This window comes from Callithrix jacchus, chromosome 2, assembly GCF_049354715.1.
Source record: "Callithrix jacchus isolate 240 chromosome 2, calJac240_pri, whole genome shotgun sequence".
Lineage (NCBI taxonomy): Eukaryota > Metazoa > Chordata > Mammalia > Primates > Cebidae > Callithrix > Callithrix jacchus.
Window position 1 is genome coordinate 126,323,315 of NC_133503.1, and position 25,192 is coordinate 126,348,506.

At 34.6% G+C, this 25,192-nt stretch overlaps 1 long non-coding RNA gene across 1 annotated transcript in view; it reads left to right on the forward strand.

Annotated features, from left to right (window-relative positions):
* Positions 1 to 25,192, forward strand: part of LOC144581430 (uncharacterized) — an 85,506-nt gene that overhangs the window by 30,321 nt on the left and 29,993 nt on the right. The window contains exon 2 of the long non-coding RNA XR_013532253.1: positions 19,346 to 19,425. This is a non-coding gene — a long non-coding RNA (uncharacterized LOC144581430). The remainder of the gene's footprint in view (positions 1 to 19,345; positions 19,426 to 25,192) is intronic.

Consider the following 25,192-nt stretch of genomic DNA (forward strand, 5'->3'; position numbering starts at 1 on the left):
TAGTTTTTGTCAGGTTTGTCAAAGATCAGATGGTTGTAAATGTGTGGCGTTATTTCTGAGGTCTCTGTTCTGTTCCATTGGTCCATATCTCTGTTATTGGTACTAGTACCATGCTCTTTTGATAACTGTAGCCTTGTGGTATAGTTTGAAGTCAGGTAGCATGATGCCTCCAGCTTTTTTTTTTTTTTTTTGCTTAGGATTGTCTTGGCTATGCAGGCTCTTTTTTGGTTCCATGTAAGTTCCAAAAAGCCAAAAAGTGGCTTTTTCCAATACTGTGAAGAAAGTCAAAGGTAGCTTGATAGGAATACATTGAATCTATAAATTACTCTGGGAAGTATGGCCATTCTCATGATATTGATTCTTCCTAACCATGAGCATGGAATGTTTTTCCATCTGCTTGTGTCCTCTCTGATTTCCTTGAGCCATGGTTTGTTCTCCTTGAAAAGGTCCTTGACATCTCTTGTTCATTATATTCCTAGGTATTTTATTCTCTTTGTAGCAATTGTGAATGGGAGTTCCATCATGATTTGACTCTGTTTGTCTGTTATTGGTGTATAGGAATGCTTGTGATTTCTGCACATTGATTTTGTATCCTGAGATTTTGCTGAAGTTGCTTATCAGATTAAGGAGATTTTGGGCTGAGCTGATGGGGTCTTCTAAATATACAATCATGTCGTCTGCAAATAGAGACAATCTGGCTTACTCTTTTCCTAATTGAATACTCTTTATTTCTTTTTCTTGCCTGATTGCCCTAGCCAGAACTTCTAATACTGTGTGTAATAGGAGTGCTGAAAGAGGGCAACCTTGTCTTGTGCCTATTTTCAAAGGGAATGCTTCCAGTTTTTGCCCATTCAGTATGATATTGGATGTGGGTTTGTCATAAATAGCTCGTATCATTTTGAGATCTGTTCCATCAATACCTAGTTTATTGAAAGTTTTTAGCATAAAGGGCTGTTGAATTTTGCCAAAGGCCTTCTCTACATCTATTGAGATAATCATGTGTTTTTTGTCTTTGGTTCTGTTCATGTGATGGATTATGTTTATAGATTTGTGTATGTTAAACCAGCTTTGCATCCCAGACCCTAGAAGAAAATGTAGGCAATACCATTCAGGACATTGGTATAGGCAAGGACTTCATGACTCAAACACCAAAAGCAATGGCCACAAAAGCCAAAATAGACAAATGGGATCTAATTAAACTTAATAACTTCTGCATAGCAAAAGAAACTATCATCAGAGTGAACAGGCAACCTACAGAATGGGAGAAAATTTTTGAAGTCTACCCATCTGACAAAGGGCTAATATCCAGAATCTTTAAAGAACTTAAACAAATTTACAGAACAAAAGCAAACAACCCAAAAAGTGGGCAAAGAATACGAACAGACACTTCTCAAAAAGAAACATTTATGTAGTCAACAAACATGAAAAGCAGCTCATGATCACTGATCATTAGAGGCATGCAATTGAAACCACATTGAAATACCATCTCTAGCCTGTTAGAATTGCAATCATTAAAAAGTCAGGAGACAACAGAGGCTGGAGAGATAGGAATGCTTTTACATTGTTGATGAGAGTGTAAATTAGTTCAACCATCCTGAAAGACAGTGTGGAAACTCCTCAAGGATCTAGAAATAGAAATACCATTTGACCCAGCAATCCTGTTACTGGATATGTACCCAAAGGATTATAAATCATTTTATTATAAAAACACATGCACACATATGTTTATTGTGGCACTGTTCACAATAGCAAAGACTTGGAACCAACCCAAATGTGCATCAATGATAGACTAGATAAAGAAAATGTGGCATGAAACCATGAAATATTATGCAGCCACAAAATACGATGAGTTCATGTCTTTTGCAAGGACATGGATAAAGCTGGATACCATCATTCTCAGCAAACTGACACAAGAACAGAAAACCAAACATCACATGTTCTTACTCATAAGTGGCTGTTGAACAACAAGAACACATGGACACAGGGAGGGGAACATCATACACTGGGGCCTGTCGTGGGGTGGGGGACTAGGGGAGGGATAGCATTAGGAGAAATTCCTAATGTAGATGACGGGGCGATGCGTGCAGCAAACCATCATGGCACATGTATACCTATTTAACAAACCTGCACGTTCTGCACATGTACCCCAGAACTTAAAATATCATTTAAAAAAATAAAAGATTTTTTCATTCTAACTACATAAAATTTTTAGCATGTTGTCATTTCATATATGTTGGCTTTGATTTCCTTATCTATTAAACAAACAGTTGGATTATATAAACTTTTAAATTTTTAAATTAAAAAAAATTTGAGCATACATAATATATATATTTATGGGATACATAAGATTATCGAATACAGGCATGAAATCTGAAATAAGCACATCATCAATTTTGGGGTATAGATTCCTTCAAGCATTTAGCCTTTCAGTTACAAACAATCTAATTACAACCTTTAAGTTAATTAAAAATATACAATTAAGATATTATTGACTATAGTTAACCATATTGTGCTGTCAAATAATAGGTCTTATTCATTCTTTCTAAATTTTTGGTACCCATTAACCACCCACACCTTTTCCTTCACCCCCATAACCCTTCCCATCCTCTGGTAACCATCCTTTTACTCTCTGTGTCCATCACGTCAATTGTTTTAATTTTTAGATCCTACAGATAAGTGAGAACATGAAATGCTTGTCTTTCTGTGCCTGGCTTATTTTAATTAATATAATGATCTTCAGTTCTATCCATGTTGTTGGAAATGACTATATCTCATTCTTTTTCATGGCTGAATAGTACTCCGTTGTATATATGTAACACATTTTCTTCATATATTCATCTGTAGATGAACATGAACATGTGGAATACATAAGGTTGCTTCCAAGTCTTATGTATTGCAAACAGTACTGCAACCAATAAAAGAGTGCAGCTATCTCTTTGATTTATGGATTTCTTTTCTTTACAATAATTGCCCAGCAGTGGGATGGCTGGATCATATGGTAGCTCAAGTTTTAGGTTTTTGAGGAACCTCCCAACTGTTGTCCATAGTGGTTGTACTAATTTACATTTCCAACAACAGTGTACAGTGTTCCCTTTTCTCCACATCCTCACCAGCATTTGTTATTGTCTGTCTTTTGGATATAAGCCATTTTAATTTTGTTAAGATGATATCTCATTGCAATTTTGTTTTGCATTTCTCTGATGATCAATGACGTTGGGCACCTTTTCATATGACTCTTTGCCATTTGTGTGCCTTCTTTTGAGAAACATCTATTCAAATCCTTTGCCCATTTTTTGATTGGATTATTAGATTTCTTTTCCTATAGAGTTCTTTGAGCTCCTTATATATTCTGGTTATTAATCCCTTGTCAGAGAGGTAGTTTGCTTTAAAATTTATTAGTGTTACAAAATATCTTAAAACCCTATGCATCTCCCATCATGAGCGTATAATTTAAATAAATGTAAAGCCTTAATAGAGATTGAAATTCTATATATGCTATATAGAAGAGTTCATAGATTATCTCATCATTTTCAATAACTGACTATAATTGTTGACGTAGACATTCAAGGCCAATACACCTTTTTCTTATGTCCACTCTCAAGTCTCTCACAAATTTGTTGCTGAAATTCTCAAAGACTTATTTCATCTTTATATAATTTGTACAACTCTGATTTTTAGAAATACATTTTCATATGTGGATTTAACTCTGTTTCTCCATGGTTAGCATTCAATTATTCTGCACTTTACCTAATGGAGCCATGCAGAAAAGATATAATGGTACCCTGTATGGTATTTGTGAATATTTCTTTTCCATGCTAGGCAGCTCTGTTTATGACACTTACTATAAAATAGTTTCTAGACTTTCATCCTCTCAATTTTTTTCTTCTTTGAGGTATTTTAGATTATATACAATCTTTTTGCTGTATAACTCTCAAAAGTAAACATAATATGCTTAGCCACAATCAATAATTGGTTTAAATAATATAAATGCAATTGGACAGAGCACATTACATTAGAGGGAAAAAAGTAAACATCACTTTGAGGAGTTTAATATAATGATATTCAATCTGCATTTCAATTTAAAAGAATTTTAAAATTAGAATAGAGTCTAAGGTACCATACAAACAAGTCAGAATGACAGTATTCAAAGATTTATGTTGAAGTTCATTAAAAAAAGTTTATGCTTTCCTTTATGTTCCTACTCATTAAAAGGCTGATAACAGATATCATAAAGTTTTTAGTATAAAATTAGAACATTTAGACAGGATAAATAATTTACCCATCATACACTATGTCATATTATTGTTTGAAAAGGATTTCTGAAACAAATTGCACTGTCATTAAGCATACTGGCTTTCACTTTGCTCAATGTCAGAAATGCTTAAAGTGATATACTTTGGAAACAGAGTCAAGGGAAGTTTAGACAGCTATGTATGAATTGATTTATTAAACCTACTTGCTAATGGCACCAGGTGAGGGCTCAAAGGGAGATTTATACACAAATAATTAAATTGCTTATAATATGATCTCAAGCATATATTTTTTGCTTTAAGTACATGTGTGTTTCTACTCAATAAATTTTCTAGTGCTACTCCATATTTCAACATTTTTTACCCACTGAGGAATAATTAAATGAAGTTGTTTTGGTTTACTTTTATAACTGAATTACTACTTAAAATATAGAAATATTAAATAAAAATTAATATACTGTTTTTAATCCCACTAATACTACAACTCAATTTGCTGTATAACAAATCTTAACATTTTTATAATCAACTTTTAAAACTGGCAAAACTATTTGAAAAAAAAACCTCTAAAATTTATCTGCAAAATAATCTAAAAATTATGTCATATAGCCTATTTAGAAATAACATAATATAACCAAGGATATTATGTATTTTAGCTACATTTTTCCTGTATTATTGAAAAGGGCTATTATATATTTTGAAAATCAAAGTAAATTTAATAATTGAAATGCTGAAAGTCAAACATGTAAATATCTCTGATAAATTCTATTTGAAAGTATCTTGCTCCTGTAGGTTTTCCTGTTCAAATCCATAATATTATCAAAAAATATATTTGTTTGGACTTGTACCTCCCTGAAAATCATTTAGTTTTCCTATGTATTAAATATTCAGTAACTTTTTCACTTCTGTTATATATGACAAAACTATGTTTCACCATGTTTTACTACATCTTTTTTAAAATTTTTTATAAGATAATTCCCTGTATTGGTCTTTAGAGTTTTAAGCTTAGAGCCCATATTTTCAAACCTAAATGATTATCTTACTTATTGAATGACCATGGGAGATCAAGATTTCTAGGGTGTTATTTGTATCTTTTCTTTGGTTGGGGGAACTTAAAATTTAAAATATAGATGAAGAATAGCAAAGGATTATGTGTCAGACAACAAATCAGGTTACATCAATTCATAGGAAAACATAGAAATTGTGTCCTCATATACAGCTTGAAAAATACATTGAGAATAGTATTGGAATATGTAATTGGAAAAAGAAAAATTATAATGATTGAACAATGAATGTCAATTTATTACCTATTAATCCTAAAGTTTAAGAAGATAATGAAAAAAAGAAAGTTGAGGCCATGAATGAAATTGGAGGAAAACATGACAATAAATTAAAATTCATATTCTCTTTACAATTTGCACCCAATATAATAATAGTGAATGTATATTTAGTGGCTAAAATAAGATTCACAGATTGGAATTGCTAGATTAACTAATTAGTGTAAATGTAAAGCAAATTAAACCCTTTTCTATATACCAAAATACTACATTAACAGAAGTGCAAATGTATCATATTCTAATTTTCATGAGTATTTTATGTAACACAATAACTCTTCAAATTATATGTAATTAACAGTATTTGACAAAACATATAAAAGGGGAAATATAAAAGAGAAAACATTTGCCAAAAAAATATAAAAGTGGAAATATGGTGACTTTGCTTAAATCGGCCTAATTCTTCTGCAAAATAAAAAAATAGAGCTTGAAAATATATAAGAAACATTAATTTATGAACATTAGAGAGATAGTTGTAGTTAAATTTGAGGAATCAAGGTCCAAGGGAAAAGAAAACTACAGTAACAGAAACCCAATATTTTGTGTGCTACTTTCTCACTTCCTCTGTGGCCTTGAAACATTTGCCAATTTTTCATACCTGTGGAAAAGAGGTTAAGGAGTTGAGCAGAAATAATAAGAGTTGGGGGCTGTGAAACAAAAATTAGAATTCAGAACCTGACAAAAAAATAAAAACCTGGAAAATTCTCCAAGTTTCAAATGTGGAAACTTGAAGGGCTATCTCCTACAAGTAATGGAATATAGAAATCTATTAGTCTCTCACAAAATCTGTTACCTCTCCATAGGAATAAGATCCAGGAATAGGAAAAACTCAATTATAGGCTCATCTTCACAAAGACTGTAACCATGTTTTCTAAAAAACTTATCTGAAACACTGATTGAATTAAGATCATTTTCTATCAGTGTGATTGTCTGTACAAAACAAAATAATTGCTCTGTGGGGACAGTAAGCGTCAACCAAAACCTAAAATTGTATCTATAATTTTTTAGACACAATATTCTTTATGCAAGTAAAACTTATCCAGATATACCACAGATGAGATAACAAGACAGAAAACCAAGAGGAAAAAAGCAGACAATAGAAACAAGCCCATTGAAGACATCAGACATGAAGTTTAAATAACCATGATAATATAATTTAAATAATAGAGAACAAGAGAGATGATTTTAGTATGGAATCAGTATTTAGATTTTTTTAAATAATCTAATGACAATTCTAGAACCATAACCTATATAATAATTGATATTAAGTACTAAATAAACAAATGTAATAGCAATTTTGATGAGGTAAAAGAGGTTAGTCAAGATAAAATAGCAGAAAATATCCAGATCAAAACCTGGAGAATATATATAATAAAAAATAGGACAAGAGATATAAGAGGCATACTGACAAGGCCTAATATGTTAGAAAGAAAAGAAGAAAATAGATATAAATAATATTTGAAGAGATAATGACCAAATGTTTCTAAGCTGTCAAAGACATGGTCTGCAATTGAATCTCTATTTGTATATGCACATTATAATTTCCATGGGAATGACTAAAAGATTAGTAATAGAATAGGTAACTTATAAGCTAATAAAAAAAATCCACACATAATCCAGAAGAAAAATAAGAAAATAAAGAAAAAGAAATATACTGTACTATATATAGGACAAATGCAAAGAGTAAAAAGGTAAATTCAAAAACAGATGTATTATTAATTGAAGGTAAATAGAAAAAATTCTAAAAATCATATATATTATAGATTGTTAGGATTGCAAAATCAGTACAAGTGTATGTGGAATAGAAGAGCCATACCTTAAATAAAAGAATACAGAAAACATGAAAATTAAAGAATGGACAATGTTTGACCAAGAGAGCAAAAACGAAAAGAAACCAGGTATAGTTATACAAAAATCAGACAAAATGGACTTAAATAAAGAGTTAAAGAATGATATTTGTTATGATAAAATGCTCAGTCCTTGGGAAGATATGATAATAATTCTAAGTGTGTTAACAGTTAATACTTAGACTCAAAATATATAAAACAAAAACTGTCAGTAATAAGAAAACTGACAAATCTATAATTGAAGTAGAAATTTTTAACCAAATCTCTGTCTCACAGAAAAAGAGGAAAATAAATCAGCAAAAATAGAGGATATTTGAACAGCGCAATCAAGAAAGATGCTATTATTTACATATATTTATACAAAAGTTTCTATTCATTTAATGTAGTGTGATTGACCAGCTAAGTGTTTAAATTCTGTGAATAAGTGTTTGTGAATAACGAGCAGACAGTAGAAAACAATTTTCCACTGCATCAAAATTTGGGTTTTCAGTATGGTTCTCTTGGCCTTGTAGTCAGTAGCCTCCTTAGACTTGATCAACAGAGCTGTCATCTGGGTTCTGTCATCCGAACTGGTTCTCTTCTAGCTGTTTTCTTCTTACAAGATAAAGGAGCTCCAAGAGTAAGGCATGTACCCATCTGGACCTGGTGCCTCTCCCATATTCTCATGCTGAGTATACCTGAATTCTTATAAATCCCTGCCAAAATAGCTCCAAGCCTCTTTGCAGAGACTGTAAAATCTCTTCATTGGTGTTCTCCTTCCAATGATTAACAACACCTGTGTATGTATACGTCTACAGAGCAGTGGCGCTAGCTATACGCAGGTGTGGGAAGTTGTCAGCAGAGCTTGCATTTGTACATTGGGTTTCTCATGAAGAAAAGAGCTGAAAGTAGCAAGAAAAGATGGGAGCAGGCCACTGGCTTGGGTTAAGGTCAGGAAGCAGACTCTTCCCTTGCCTCAAAGTTATGCCCTGGAACAAAAAGTTTGAGAATACTAAACTTAAACCTAGTCTTCTGCATTGTTATGAAATTATTATAATAATGATAAGAAGTTAAAGGGGTTTCTTTAACAGTTAGCTAGACTAATAATGGTTAAATGTTTAGATATTTATATATTGGTTATTGCAGCATAACACATGTCCCCAAACTTATTGGCTTAAACATTGACCTTTATTTACTTCTTCTAAGTCTATGGGTTCATTAAGAAATTCTTTGGACATGGGCCAGGCATGGCTGATCTCTCGTTGGTGGTTAGCTAGTTGGTTGGCTGGGATCTAGCTGGATTAAAATAGTTTCAGCTGTTATGATTCAGCTTCACTCTATGAGGCTAGCCCATATGGTTTCATGGTGGTAACAGCATGAGAAGAAGAAGAACAGAGACATGCAAGGTCTCTTGAAGCCTAGTTTCAGAATTATGTATTATTACCATTGCATTGTATTAGCAAAAACAAGTCAGAGTCAGCTTGAATTTGTGTATAGAGAAATCGTATCACTTGATGAGAGAAGCTACAAAATCACATTGCAGAGATGAGAATTTTGGAAGAAGTGGAAAATTGGAGCCATTTCGTAACCAATCTACTGTAGTCCATGTGCCTCAATTTGCACTCTTGCACTAAGCCAACATATGGTAGGCTGAGCCTGCTTGTAATTAATGACATATCCTCCAAAAGTCTGCCAATAGGCAACTGTCATTTCTATACCTTTTGTGTTTTCTGCTGGAATTCCTCTATTTTGTGTTATTATGCTTATTTTAGTAAAATTTAAAAATATTTATCTAAGGTAACTGGTAAGAAATTATTTTAAATAGATAGGTTTATCCATTTGTGTAAGATAAAAATGCAAGCATAATACATACACAAAAGAGCAACTTATTTTACATTATGGTAATAATTTTTAAATCCATTCCAGGGTTTAAAAACTTCAGCAATCCAAGACTCTTATTTTATACTTTAAAAGTTAATTTAATTTAGGGCATCCATAAATTTATCCTTGACTGTTTTCCAATATTCCTGTGCTCTTCCCAAACAACTCTTTGAGGTTATGCTTTGAACAATTTGTTTTTGTATCTACAATGGACATAATAAAGGTGAACTCTGATGCATTGCTATAAGGTGAAACAGCCCAGGTATTCAGAGATATAATTGAGTCTAAAAGCACAAATCAGTGTCACTGCAGAAATTTCCCAATTGCTGGTGTTATTTCAAGGCATTACCATTTAATAATCCTTTGTTTTCTAATGTCAGTGAAGTATAAAAGTAGATAAAAAGTGAAATATAATATTTTGAGATGTAATAAGAAAGAAAATAAAAACACTACTTGCAACCTAAAGAAAAAATACAGGAAATATTTAGAGTTTATTTAAACAAATCTTCATTTTTTTAATATTCCAAGTTATTTTTGAAAGATTTTTAGTTATTTGAAAAATGTACCTGTTAACTGTAAAAAAAAAAAAAGAAATCTCTTTTTGTATAATTTTTATTTTGTTGTTGTTGTTGTGTTTTTTTTTTTTTTGTAACAGTCTTGCTCTGTCACCCAGGCTGGAGTTCAGGGGCACAATTTCTGCAACCACCACAATTTCACTGCAACCACCACCTCCTGGATTCAAGCCATTCTTCTGCCTCAGCCTCCCAAGTAGACACCACACATAGCTAATTTTTGTATTTTTAATAGAAATGGGGTTTCGCCATGTTGATCAAGCTGGTATCTAACTCCTGACCTCAAGTGATCCGCCAACCTTCGGCCTCCCCAAGTACTGAGATTACAGGCATAACCTACATTCAAATAATAGCAGATACCCAATAAGATATTAAAAATGTTTTATTTCCTCTTTTCTAGGGAGAGAATTGTCAAACAACTATCTTAGAACCATTAAGAAATAATCTATTTTAGAAAGTTTGGGAAGCAAAGGACGTAATTAAACCCTTTGAATTTTGAGGGTTCACCATAAAAATTTTTTAAAGTACTAGATGATACAGATGAGGGGGGATAAGAGGGTGAAATCTACAGAAAGTATATTTATGTTCTGGAGGCTTTTGTGGGGGATGCTTTCTGGAATCAACTGATACCCATGTATATGATTGTTCACAGGAAATAAAAAGGTATGAGTAGTTAAGAGCTACAACTTTGGATGGGATGGAGGAAGTCCCTTGACCAAAGGATGATAGCCTGATGTTCAAAGGCCTGTCTACTTGTACTGTACCACAAACTCAACAGCAACATATTTGGGCATTAAAGCAAAATAAGGCGTGGACTAATCAGACTTTAAAGCTTTCCCTGTTTACCTGTAGAAATCAGAATGATCAGTTTTGAATTGTTTAAGAAATGAGGATACTTGAACAATTCATGGGGTTCTGAAAAAAGAATTGATGGCAGCACTTTGGGAGGCTGAGGCAGGCAGATCACAAGTTTGAGACATTGAGAACCTCCTGGCCAATGAGGTGAAGACCTGTTTCTACTAAAAATACAAAAATTAGCCAGGTATGGTGGCGCACATATGTGGTACCAGTTAATAGGGAGGTTGAGGCAGGAGAATCGCTTGAACCCGGGAGGCAGAGGTTGCAGAGAGCCAAGATTGCAACACTACACTCCAGCCTGGTGACAAAGCAAATAAAAATAAAAATTTAAAAGGTTGTTGGGCCTTAAGCAATGAATTAGGAAAATCAAGAGGAGGTGATGATCCTCTTTACCTCAAATTTAACAACCAATTAATAAACATTAGAATTTAATCTGAGAAACCATTATGTTCTAATTTCTGTATTTTCTTAAGATGACATGGACATTGGGAATAAAGCTTTCAAAGGTCTGCGATGTGGATGATGTGTCATAGAAGAAGGAAAATAACAAACAGAATGCCTTCCCTCAGCCAGTCCCAGGGACTGACCTTGGCCCACCACAGGGAAAGGAATAAAGGCAGAAGACAAACTGTTTCATAACGGAAACTTGGAAGCTTTGACACAAGCAGTGCTGGGTCAGGGCCCATGTGCTGACATACAATTCAGATGTAGAAAGTGGCCCCTTTCCCCCACTCTCTACTTCTGGCATCTGCTCAAATTTAGTATCTCAGGGGTTATGGTACCTACCATGGGAGGAGTGATATTGCCACTGAAGGAACAACAGTCACCAACACCAGACACTGGCCTGCCCGGCAGAACAGCTCTGCAAAGAAATCAGACAAGAGCAGATATTTTTCTGATTTCCCCTAGAAAACTTCTAGGACCTACCAGAAACCACTGGAAGAGAGTTTGAAACAGACATTGATTTCCTCAAATTATGCAAAAAACAAGCCAGCAATATTTGAGAACTTATATTAGTGTGACCTGGTTAGACCTACAAACTCAGAAGGAATAAGGACATCTGGTTTCAAATCAATTATTGAATATGTATGTGCTGTTCAAGGTGTACTTTTTCCTGTACTTTTCAAGGGTGAATAAATGTTTTGTTTTGCCTTGACTTTTAAAACATAATTATTAAAAATTGATTTAGGGGAAGTCATATGAGTGTGAATTGTTCTCTCTCTGATCCACTCAGTGTCATAAACTATATAACTGAGTATTCCCAATGCCACTCAATAAATGTATATTAATCTGAGGTGAAATAAATAGGAAAATCTGGGACAACATGGGAAGATTACCCAAGGAGGAATTTAGGAAACTTAGCAGAGTGTTACAACAACAAAAATTGAAGAGAGAGAAGGAAGTTTTCATTTTTACACTGATAGGATGAGATTGTTGTTAATTATGCCCCCCTAAATTATATTAAAGCACACTGATTTATGGTATGTAAGTGTAAGGTAATACGATGTAATCTTTCTCTAGTTTTACTATATGGTAGGTGCTGGATTAAGTAATTTGGAATTATTGTGTCATTTAATCCTCTCGAGGATACTACTATGAAACTATTTTTACAATCTTTTATTTTTCATAGTAAGACATTAAAGAATAGAGTGTTTAATAATTTTGGTGGTGATTAATAATTTAATAATTTTAGTAGCCAGGCAAGATGGCAGGTGGAAAAGCTACCAAGGGACCAGTGAAAGGAAGTTACCAAGGGCTGAAGTGAAAGGAAGCTGGGCACCCAGGACGGGGCTACTGCACACCAGGACTTATTCCTGGCTCCTAAAATCTCTTGGGGAACAGATGACTTGAACAGGCAAGGAGCAACCTGTTCTCACCACAAGCCTCTGGAATCCAGGCAGGAAAAGATTCCTCTACCACAGTGAACCCTTGCACTGGCAGGGAGAAGTGCTTTGAGAGGTGCGAAAGGCAGCATACAAGCCAGTGCAGAGCCCAGTGGGAACATCTGTAGTGGAGCACAGCAAGGGATGTCCATAGGCTCCACTGGCTCCTATAGGAGACTTTAGCCCAAGAAGAACTGTCCAACCTGAACTCTGTAGCACAGCTGGCCATTGGACGGGGGTGGTCTGACTGGCCTCTCCGGTATCCCACCTGGGCCATTCCTGTTTGCTGTGCAGCCTTGGGTGCCCTGGTGGCCCACATCACAGCTCCTGCACCAGGGGACCATGCTTGACCAGCAGAGAACTTCAACAGACCAGCTACTGCAGCCACACATCAGGCCATCTGGATCCTCCTTCACCCTAAGCAGCCACCCCCATCTGTGTGAATCACACATAGGACACACACAGATCTGTGCCAATCAGCATCCTGCCCCTCTTATAACACAACCACCAGCATGACCACCCATATAGTTGCCAGTGGGAACGTTCACCCACCTGAGTCATGCTGCCTCTGCCACTGCAGGGAGGCAGGCACCCTGGCAGAGCCAATGAGCATGCACTGTGACACACTGCTGCTGCGGCCACTGATGTCACTGCATGTGCTAACATGGAGGGGTCCCACTGTCATCACACTACAAAATGCTTTGACTGACAACACCTATTGGAGTGTAGTGACCAGCCTATCCGGAGCACCCTGACTCCCTAGGACAGTGGATTACTAACCACAAGAAGCCAGATAACAAAGTTGGGGCCCAATATAAGTCACCCAAAGTTAGAGCATGTAATCTAGAAGTTGGCAGCTGTGAGCTGGCTCCCAAAACTCTTCCAGAAACAAAGCCAGTCGGCCGAACTCACTTTTTACCACAATCAGACCCTCAAGGCCATCAAATAGGATAAAAGGGAAAACAACGCATCCAAAAGTCAGCAATGTTAAAGATTGGAGGAACATCTGCCCACAAAGATGAGAAAGTACCAATACACGAACCCTGACAATTTAAAAAGCCATGCTGTCTGTCTTCTTATCTCCAACTAACTGCCCCACCTCTACAGCAAGGGTTCTGAGTCATTCTGATATGGCTGAAATTACAGAAATAAAATTCAGCATATGGGTAGGTATGAAGATCACTGAGATTCAGAACTACATTAAAACCCAATTCAAGGAAGCTAAGGATCACAATAAAACAATGCAGAAGCCAACAGACAACATTGCCAGTATGGAAAAGAACTCAAAGAACTAAAAACCACACCACAAGAACTTCATAATGCTATCACAAATATTAATCACAGAATAGATCAAACAGAAGAAAGAATATTAGAGCTTTAAGACTGGCTTTCTGAAATAAGACAGTCAGACAAAAATAGAGAAGAAAGAATAATAAAGGATTAACAAAACCTACAAGCAATATGGGATTATGTAAAGAGACCAAATCTATGACTCATCGGTGTCCCTGAAAGACATAGGAAGAATGGAGACAACTGGGAAAACATATTTCAGTATATCATCCACAAGAACTTTTGCAACTCCAGTAGAGAGGCCAACCTTCAAATTCAGGAAATGAAGAGAATGCCAGTAAGATAATTCATGTGAAGAACGTTCCCAAGACAGATAATCATCAGATTCTCCAAGGTCAAATAAGAAAAAATAGGAAAGGCAGCTAGAAAGAAAGGTCAGGTTACCCACAAATCAAAGCCCATCAAATAACAGCAAACCTCTCAGCAGAAACCCTACAAGCCAGAAGAAAATTAGGGGTCAATATTCAATATTTTTAAAGAAAAGAAAGTCCAACCCAAAATTTCATATGCAGCCAAATGAAGATTCATAAAGCAAAAGAGAAATAAGATCATTTACAGACAAGCAAATGCTGAGGGCACTGCCATATGCCTTATAAGAGCTCCTGAAGGAAGCACTAAACATGGATAGAAAAGACCATTACCAGACACTACAAAAAAAATCACCCTTAAGTACACAGACCAGTGACACTATAAAGCAGTAGCATAAACAACTCTGCATAATAACTAGTTAATATCTTGATGACAGGATAAAACCCACACATATGAATAGTAACTTTGAATTTAAATGGTCTAAATTCCCCAATTGAAAGGCACAGAGTGGCAAGCTGGATGACGAAAAAGACCCAACTGAATACTGTCTTCAAGAGAACCATCACACATGCTATGTCATCCATGGGATCAGAATAAAGGAATGTTGAAAACTCTACAAGCAAATGGAAAACAGAAAAAAGCAAGAGTTACAATTCTAATTTCAGACAAACAGACTTATAACAAGAATGATCAAAAAAGACAAAGAAGGGTATTACATAATGATAAAGGATTCAATTCAACAAGAAGATCTAACTATTCTAAACACATATACACCCAACACAGGAGCACCCAGATACGTAAAGCAAGTTCTTACAGACCTCTGATGATACTTAGACTCCCACACAATGATAGTAGGAGACTTCAACCCCCACTGACAGTATTAGACATATTGACAAAGCAGAAAATTACCAAAGATATTCAGATCTGCACTCAACACTGGGTCAAATAAACTTGGTAGACATCTACAGAATTCTCCACCAAAAACTAGCAGAATATAAATTGTTTTCTTGGCCACATGGCACATACTCCAAAATTGACCACATAATCAGGCAGGAAACAAGTCTCATCAAATGTAAAAGAACTGAAATCATAATAACCACCCTACAGACCAGAGTGAAATGTAGTTAGAAATCGAGACTGAACAAAATCACTCAAAACCAAACAATTACATTGAAATTAAATAACTTACTCCTGTACGACTTTGAGGTAAATAACGAAATTAAGGTGGAAATCAAGAAATTCTTTGAAACTAATTAGAACAAAAATACAACATATTAGACTATCTGGGGGTAGCTAAGGAGGTGTTAGGAAGAAAGTTTATAGCATTATACACCCAACACCCAATCAAAAAGTTAGAACGATTTTAATTTAACAACCTAGTATCACAACTAAAAGAAGTAGAGAGCAAAGAGCAAAACAATCCCAAAGTTAGCAGAAGACAAGAAATAACCAAAATCGGAGCTGAATGGAATGCGATTGAGACACAAGAAACTATCAAAAAGATCAACAAATCCTGAAGTTCTTTTTTTGAAAAAATTGATAAAGTAGGTAGGCAGAAGCTAGACTAATAAGAAAAGAGAAAAGATCCGAATAAACACAAATAGAAACATGGGGGATATTACTGCTGACTCCACAGAAATATAAATTACTATCAGAGACTATTAGAAACATCTTTGTGCAAAAAAAAAAAAAAGCAAGAAAATCTGGAAGAAATGGGTCACTTCCTGGATACATACACTCTCCCAAGACTGAACCAGAAGAAACTGAATCCCCACATGGAGCAATAATGAGCTCCAAATTTGAATCAGTAATAAACAACCAACCAACCAAAAAAATCTGTGGCCATACAGATTCACAGTCAAATTCTACCAAAAGAACAAAGAAGAGCTGGTACCACTCTTACTGAACTATTCCAAAAAAATTAAGAAGGAGGGACTCCTCCCTCCAAAATTTGCCAGAGATATGACAAAAGAAAACTTCAGACAAATATCCCTGATGAACATCAATGCAAAAATCCTCAACGAAATACTGGCTAACTGAATGCAGCAGCACATTCAAAAGCTTATCCACTACGATCAAATAGACTTTATCCCTTGGATGCAAGTTGGTCAACATACGCAAAACAATAAATGTTATTCATCACATAAACAGAACTAAAGACAAAAACCACATGAGTATCTCAATAGATGCAGAAAGGACTTTCTATAAAATTCAACAATCCTTCATGTTAAAAACTCAATAAGCTAGATACTGAATGAACATACCTCAAAATAATAAGAGCTCCCTATGACAAACCCACAGAGAACTTCACAATGAATGGGCAAAAGCTGGAAGCATTCCCCCTTGAAAATTGGCACAAGATAAAGATGGCCTCGCATACATTTCCTGTTCAACATAGTATTGGACGTCTTGTTCAGGGCAATAAGACAAGGGAAAGAAATGAAGTGTATCCAAATAGGAAGAGAGGAAGTCACCCTATCCCTGTTTTCAGACAACATAATTCTGTATCTAGAAAATCCCATAATTTCAGTCCAGAATCTTCTTAAAGCTGATAAACAACTTTAACAAAGTCTCAGGATACAAAAATCAATGTTAAAAATCACTAACATTCCTATACATCAACAACAGTCAAGCTGAGAAGCAAATCAGGAATGCAATCCCATTCACAATTGCCACAAAAAAAAAAAGATGATACACAGAAAAACAGCTAGTTATGGAGGTAAAAAGATCTCTACAAGGAGAACTGAAAAAACATTCCATGCTCATGGGTGGGAAGAATCAATATCGTTTAAATGGCCATACTACCCAAAGCAATTTATAGATTTAGTGCAATTCCTATTAAACTACCAATGACATTCTTCACAGTACTAGGAAACAAAACTATTTTTAAATTAACATGGAGCCAAAAGAGACCAAATAGTCCAGGCAATTCTCAGCAACAAGAACAAAACTGAAGGCATCAAGCTACCTGACTTCAAACTATACTACAGGGCTACAGTAGTCAAAACAGTGTAGTGCTGATGTAAAAACAGACACAGACCAATGGAACAGAACAGAGAACCCAGAAAAAAGGTTGCCTATAGCTCTCTTATCTTTGGAAAACCTGACAGAAACAAGCAAGGTGGGAAGGATTCCCTACTCAATACATCGTCCTGGGATAGCTGGCTATCCATATGCAGAAGATTGAAACTGGACCCTTTCCTTACAACATACACAAAATTCAACTCAAGCTGAATTCAAGACTTAATGATAAGACCCAATATTATAAAAACTCTGAAAGACTACCTCATACCTGTTAGAATGGCTATTAATAAAATGTCAAAAAATAACAGATGCTGGTGAGGTTGCAGAGAAAATGGAACACTGTTACACTTTTGCTGGTAGTATAGATTAGTTCAATCATTATGGAAGGCAATGTGGTAATTCCTCAAAGAGCTAAAAGCAGAATGACCATTTAACCTAGCAACTCCCATTACTGTATGTATCCAAAGGAATGTAAATTGTTTTTTCATAACAACACATGCTCATGTATGTTCGTCACAGCGCTATTCACAATAGCAAAGACATGGAATCAACCCAAATGCCCATCAATGGTATACTGTTAAAGAAAATGTTGTTCATACACACCGTGGAATACTATGCAGTCATAAAAAAGAATGAGATCATGTCCTTTGTAGAAATCTGGATGGAGCTGGAAGCCATCATCTTTAGAAAACTAATGCAGGAACATAAAACCAAGTACTGCATGTTCTCACAAGTCAAAGCTAAATGATAACACAAGGACACATAGAGCAGAACAACAGACACTGGAGCCTACCAGAGGGTAGTGGGTTGGAGGAGGGAGAGGATCAGGAAAAATAACTAATTGGTACTAGAATTAATACATGATTTATGAAATAATCTGTACAACAACCCCCCACAACACCAGTTTACCTAAATAGCAAACCTCCACATGTTCCCCTAAACTTAAAATAAAAGGGAAGAAAATAAGTCTGGTGAGATACCTGTCCATACTGTGAAGGCTCTGAGAATTGTCACCTCTATGACCTAAAATGTTTGTGCGCCACATTTTCATGGGTGCTGGCAAAAAGTATAATACTTCTGGGTCAGAGATCAATTACTTTATTATTTATTGTACAGCAAACATCTTAAGTTTCATCTTTGTGTCAGACCCTTTGCCTCCAAGTCCCACATGGGCAATAAGGAAGAACCTAGTTGGATGCTATATGCGTAGTCGGTCTGCCTCACTACTGAGAAAATCCAAACCTGTGGAACCTGATGCTTTATGATGGATAATTAAAGCAACCTGCTTAACTTCTGCTCTGGAAAAGGACTTTTTTTTTAAATTTTACTGACTTTATTTTACTATGTCTTTTTACCCTACTTCAGAGGAAGACACTCTGTAATCCAAGACTGACCACTATACAACATCATTGAAGAGATCCTCTGGAATATCAGGGAGTAGGTGCTCTGCTTGCAGGAGGTGCAGAGAGAAATCCATTGAAAATTATTTTCCAAAAATATCTACTTATCATCTCTGTATTATCCTTCTTTCTTATGAATTTCCTCATGAGTATGCCATTCGGTCACTAGTCTGATTCATACTCAGTTTTTAATAGGAGAGATATGATTTAAACCCAGATACTGACTCTGATGTCTCCACAAAAAATCTAAGGGTACTAAGAATCTGAGGTAGTTCACGTACTTGGCACTAAGTAACTAATAGAGAAAGAACTCAAGTTTCTTGGTTAAAAAGATAAGATTAGGAGAAGAAAATTGTGTAAGGTTGAGATCAGAGAATTGGAGAATTCATTTTGCTATATTTATTCTCCTCTGGATTTTGCAATATCTGCATATAAATCAAACTATGTCTTAATGATAAATGTAACTTTGACAACTATAATTTCTGAAATGTTTCTTTTTAAAAGATGAATGATTTCATTCAATAAATATATATTTTACATAAATACATGCAATTATAGGAAGATAGAGGATTTTTAAAAAGAGATTGTTATATATATGTACATATAATTTCTGAGACTTTGATAAGTTTATCTGTTTTATATTTATCTTCGTCAAACACAGCAAGTCTAAAATGAGTAGAAGGAAGGAAAATCACAGCTGTTGTCAGATTACTAAAGAGGAAAGTTCAAGGTAATGCACAGGTAGTATTTTCTTTTGCATTTCTAATTTTGTGATAGCTTGTTTATTACATTTTTTAGTAGTTTGACCATTTTATTATTATTAATTTTTTTAGAAGAATCATATCATGACATTTCAGTTCTGTTTTCTTCTTTCTCTTTCTTCTGCATTATAATTCTTTAATCTATGCTGCTCTATTTTTAATCTAACCATTTAAGTGTAGACTTCTGGTATCTGTTCCAATAGGTAGTATGGTTCCCAGAGAATCTGGAGTGACAACAATTTTATATATACATATTTTCCACATAAGGAAATTTTAGTCAACAATGAATTGCATGTATGGCGGTGGTCCCATAAGGTTTTAATACCTATTTTTACTGTACCATTTCTATATTTAGATATGTTGGAATACACAAATACTTACCATGTGTTACAATTGCCAACAGTATTCAGTACAGTAACATGCTGTACAGCTTTATAGCCTAGGAGCAATAAGATACCCTATATATCATAGATGCATATAACTTCTAGTTCATTTTTGTAAATATGCCTTATGTTTACACAATGATGAAATTGCCTAATGACACATTTCTCAGAATATACCTCTGTCATTAAGTGACACATCACTGAATATATGTGTTTTAATATAAAAGAATTTCGAAGCACTACTAAGTTTCTAAGCACTATAATAGATAAAGATTTTCAAGTCTCAAAATGTTTTAATCCTACCATTCCTGTGAGGAATCGAGCAGAGTGGTTTGCACAGGAGCACATATTCTTAAAGTAGCTAAGGGCAACAAAATTATGAAAGCTGAGGAAAAAATATCGAGAAAAACTTTAAGAGGGTGATGCAGAGAATAATTATTATTTATACTTCAAGGAGGGTTGGACTCTGGCAGCCTTCAGAGGTTTTGCATCTCTGGACTCAACCCTCAGGAGTTTTCTGAAGCTGACAGATTTCTGAATCTCTGGGTGTGAAGAAGACTTTGCTCCCCACAGGACAATCATTCAAATAAAATCAAACAATTTTCTTCTTTGGGACTTCGCTTTTTATAAACCTTTTTATAAAAAATAGAAAAGTGCACTGAACACAGCAGTTTCTCTTTAATTCTTTGGGGGTTAGAAGAAAAAGAGAAATGCTATTTTTTTCATTTTGGGGGTTATCTTGACTTGATCTGAAGTTTGGATTTAGATTTGTTTGTGTTTGATGTATGTTTAAAATTAGTGAATACATACATTATATTTTTTATATATATTCTAAAAGGTCCTCCTCGTTACATACACATATATACTTATATATATGCATAAACATATGTAAAGAATATATATGGGGAGTGTGTAATGTGTGTATATAAAGATATAGTTGAGAGTAAAATATAATATGAACTATGGGTTGTCACATAGAGGAGGATGAAGGATGTTCCCCTCAATATTTTAAAACACAAAAAGGGCAGGTCACTTTCCAAAGTGATATAAATTCAGCAATATAAATCCATATATTTTGTTTTATATCAGAGTTCCACATGGCAAGTTTGGATTCTAAATCATTAAATTCATAATTTAACTTTGGTAAAGTTCTAACTTATGCCACCTCTTCTTCAACATATAACAGTGTATCACTTCCTATCAATCCAGAGGGGCAAATTCCCTATGATCACAAGCAAGAGACACAAGGAAATGACATGGCAATGATGCTCATAACAGTCATGCAGAAACATAAGGTGGAAAAGGAATATACCTCTAGCCTCACAGAAGAAAATCTATTCCTCCAAACTCTCCTGTGCAAGATGGGCTTATTTAAAGCAACTGGAAGTTTCCCCCAGCTGTCCTCAGGATGGCAACCTTAGAGGAGTCACTTCTAAGAAATATGTTTTTGTTTCTTTGGCTTGATGCTAAATAAGGTCCTTGCTTGGAAAGAATTCTGGTCATTTTCAGCAAATGCAACATGCTCTAGCTGACTTACCCTGAACTAAGGAAGAAGTGGTCTGCATCTTTTCAAAGGAAATGCTACAAGACACATTTTAAGAAAAAATGGCACAGGTAGGAGATTAGATGGTGGAATAGACTTTGAAGACCCTTTCCTAAAAATGTAGCTTTGTAACAAATATAAAAAATTTTCTCGATGTGGCTTTCCATCATTCTGTGCACATATAGTGGGAGAATACAAAGCAGGTTTGCTAACCACCAATCCCAAAAGATGGCTACCACTGTGTGGAAAATACCATCACTGTGCCCATTACTGCCCAAGATGGATGATGTCCTGACTGCACATGCTCCACTTTGCACCACAGCTGAAGGATCCCAAAAGACAGCCCACCCCAGGTTATGTACCACAGGGGCCATGTGACACACTGGACACAGCTTTAAAAAACATCCTGCTTCTATGGGAGAAAGGAACAAAGACCAGAATGTTTCCCCAAGATGTGACATTCCCTAGGAGGGACAGAAACAAGGCATGTGCTGTTTCAGAGAGCTCCTCCCTGTCTCAGAATATCGTATTCTCAGTACATGCTACAGTATTTTTAAGAATTACAAGCAAGAAAAGGGGAGAACTGGGTTGGTCCAAGGCTGCCAGAAGAGCTGTCTTCCGGAGAGGAAGGGACATTTCTACCTCTATTTTGCTATACCTATATTTACACCTATTATTATATCACAGGCCATAGAAAACCAGACTATTCAGGGTTTAAGATACCACTATTTTAAAGCAAAGTGATATGGTATAGATAGTTTCACAAAACGTTAAGTAAACATTGTAAAGGCCACATAGCTTTGCAAGTTTCTGAAAAGCAGCCTCTGGTAAGTTTAGATTTCCAAATCCCAACTTTAAAATCTACTCAGTCACATATATTCTTTACAAAAGAACTTCTTCGACCTAAGAAGGTATTATTGATATTAATAGAAGAGTGAATCAAATTCTAAAGAATTTTAAAAATTAGAGAAAATGGCTTACATTGTTGAAGGATGTAGAATCCTAAAATATACAAAGTAAGCCTGAAATACTAAAAAAAAAATCCAATTTACAATATTTAAAAGGTATATAATATGAAAGACACTTTATCTCATCTTAAAGGAATAGACTTTATTCACAAGGAGTAAGCTCTAATTTAGAGAGATCTTTTATATTTTCTCTAGGCAGGAGCTCAAATTTTTAACTCCTTTATATCATAAGGGAATACATGATTTCTCAGATAAAGATTAACAGCTCCCATTATAAGTTTTTTAATGAGTAAAACTTATCACATTTTAGAAGATTCTGTTTATGTTTTATTATTTTATTTTCATTTTCCCCTGCAATTGTTTCTTGTCAAGTATATCTCAGATATTATCCAGCATGCTACTCACCCATGTAATTTGAATAGTTGAACTCAAGGTCTTTTCCGGGTGATTAGAACTGTTGAAGGATACTAAAATTTGAACTTGTGAGCTGTAATCCATTTGCTACCACTAAGTCTACAATTTATATGCAAACTATTCTACATAATTCTTAGTGGGAGTTTTAATGACATCCTGGACTCCTCAGCAAGACACCTTTGTGAGGACAGTGGCTCTTTACTGTTTGCTAGTAATTAAATTTGCTGCCTCTGTAGTTCTTCAATGTATGATGAAGAACTGTACCGAAAGTACTGCTGGTATGAGATTGAGACCAACGTCGCCTATAGTGACTTGTCTTTTCAGAGAGCATATGTAGACTTCTAGACTGAATATTGTCCTCCAGGGGATCAAGGTCGAAGATGGAGCCAGGGTCTGTGCACCAAACTTTGAGGTCAATGATTCCAGGGGCCATGCATGTTGCAAACATGATACTAACATTGCAGGGACTTAAAAATGACTGCAATAGGACCTTTAACTCTACTGACCAACCCTGAGAAAGAGATTACAACATATATTTTCACACCTTCATACTGCAACCACTCCATCAATAACACCAACATATACACATCTAGGTAATTCACACTTAAAAAGAAATACTCATCACTTTAAAAATGGGAATGCCTATCTCATGTTTATTATGTATAACTATATTTAGTAATTAATTTGACTAAAAAATACATTAACGGTTAAAATTTGAAAAAAAATATATGAAATGATTAACTAGAAAGTCTTGCGCTTTTCTTTGCCTCCAGGTACCCTGTTTCTTTCCTTTAAGGCAGCTGACATTACTAATACCTGTGCAAATTCCCAGGGATATTCTGTATGTATACAAATAAGTCACTTTTGCTTACTCAGATGGAAATGCTCTTCCCACACTGTTAGACACTTGTATCAGTTAGGCACCATACAAGTGTTGCTAAGAAGTTCTTCATTCTTATTCCATTGAGTGGATGTACTATGATTTAATTAGTCACTTACTGATGGCATTTAGATCTTTTGGATTCCTTTCCCCCAGCTTGTTACCATTAGAAATAATGCTGAAAAAAATAAGTTTGTAAACCCCTTATTTCACATATGCACTATTATATTAGAATTATTACATTCAGGACATGTGTGTTTATGATTTTGATAGATATTGTCAAATTTTCCTCAGTGGAGAATATACCCATTTAAATTCCTACCAGCAATGTAAGAAAATTAGTTTTCCCCACAACTTAGTCAAAGCAATATTTTATAAATTTTTAATATTTGCAAATAAGGTAAGTGAAAAATGGATCATAAATGTAGTTTGAATGTGCATTTTTCTTGAGTGGAGTTTCTGTAACAGTGCTTTATAGCTACTGATATTCCTCTGCCAGTGAATTGTACATTCATATCTTCTGCTCAATTTTATTGAGTGCTATGTTTTTTAATTATTTGTAAATATAGATTGGGAAATCCAAACTCATTTTAATATACATTATGGAATATATACATTTATATTCAAATTATATGTATTCATAAGCCAGATAGATTTGTATTCAACTTTTTTTCCAGATGGCTACACAGTTATACAAATAAGTAATTGAAAAATCCTTTTTCCACAATCAGTTCTTGGATGTATGAGTGTCCATTTCTGGACATCTGTTCTGATTGAGCAGATTAAATCATGATTTTAGTAACTGATAGTTTATAACTTATTTTAGTATTTGTAGAGTTAGTCCCTCTATATTATACCTTTTTTTAATTTTCCGCATTTCCCTTGACAATCTTGCTCCCTTACTTCTTAAAGCAAATTTTAGAATGAATATGTTCAAAATAAAAATATAATGATATTATATTTCTTGAACTCATGTTACCTTTGGAACTTAACTCAGAGATGATATCCTGATAATGTTTAAAAGTATGATATTCCTTTACCATTGTTTGAATCCTTTAAGTTCCTTAATATGTTTTAGTGGTGTTTTTTTTCAGTTAATTATTTTAGGGATTTCCATGTATCTTACCATACCATCTGCAAATAATGATAGTAATTTTTCTTTTATAAATAATTGTTATGCATTTAATTTTTTTCTTGTCTGATTATATTAGATGTTACCTCCAGAACAGCTCTAAATCATAATGGTGGTAATGAAAACACTTGTATTGGTCTAATTATACATTTTGGAAGACACTAGTTGTAGGTTAAGATAGATTTTTATTTTTATCATCATGTTATAAAATAGTCTTTAATAACTGCTTTATTAAAGATTTTAAAGAAAAGCAATCTTAAACATAAAAAAAAAAATGCCGAGAGCACTTTAAAATGAAATACGTGAAAAGTTGTATTAAGTTTATATCTCTCATCTTTTCTCCTTCTGATCCAAACTTCATGTAGCTTTATAAATTTTTTCCAAAACACAAAAATCAATACATATAATTCCCTATACAATTATCTCC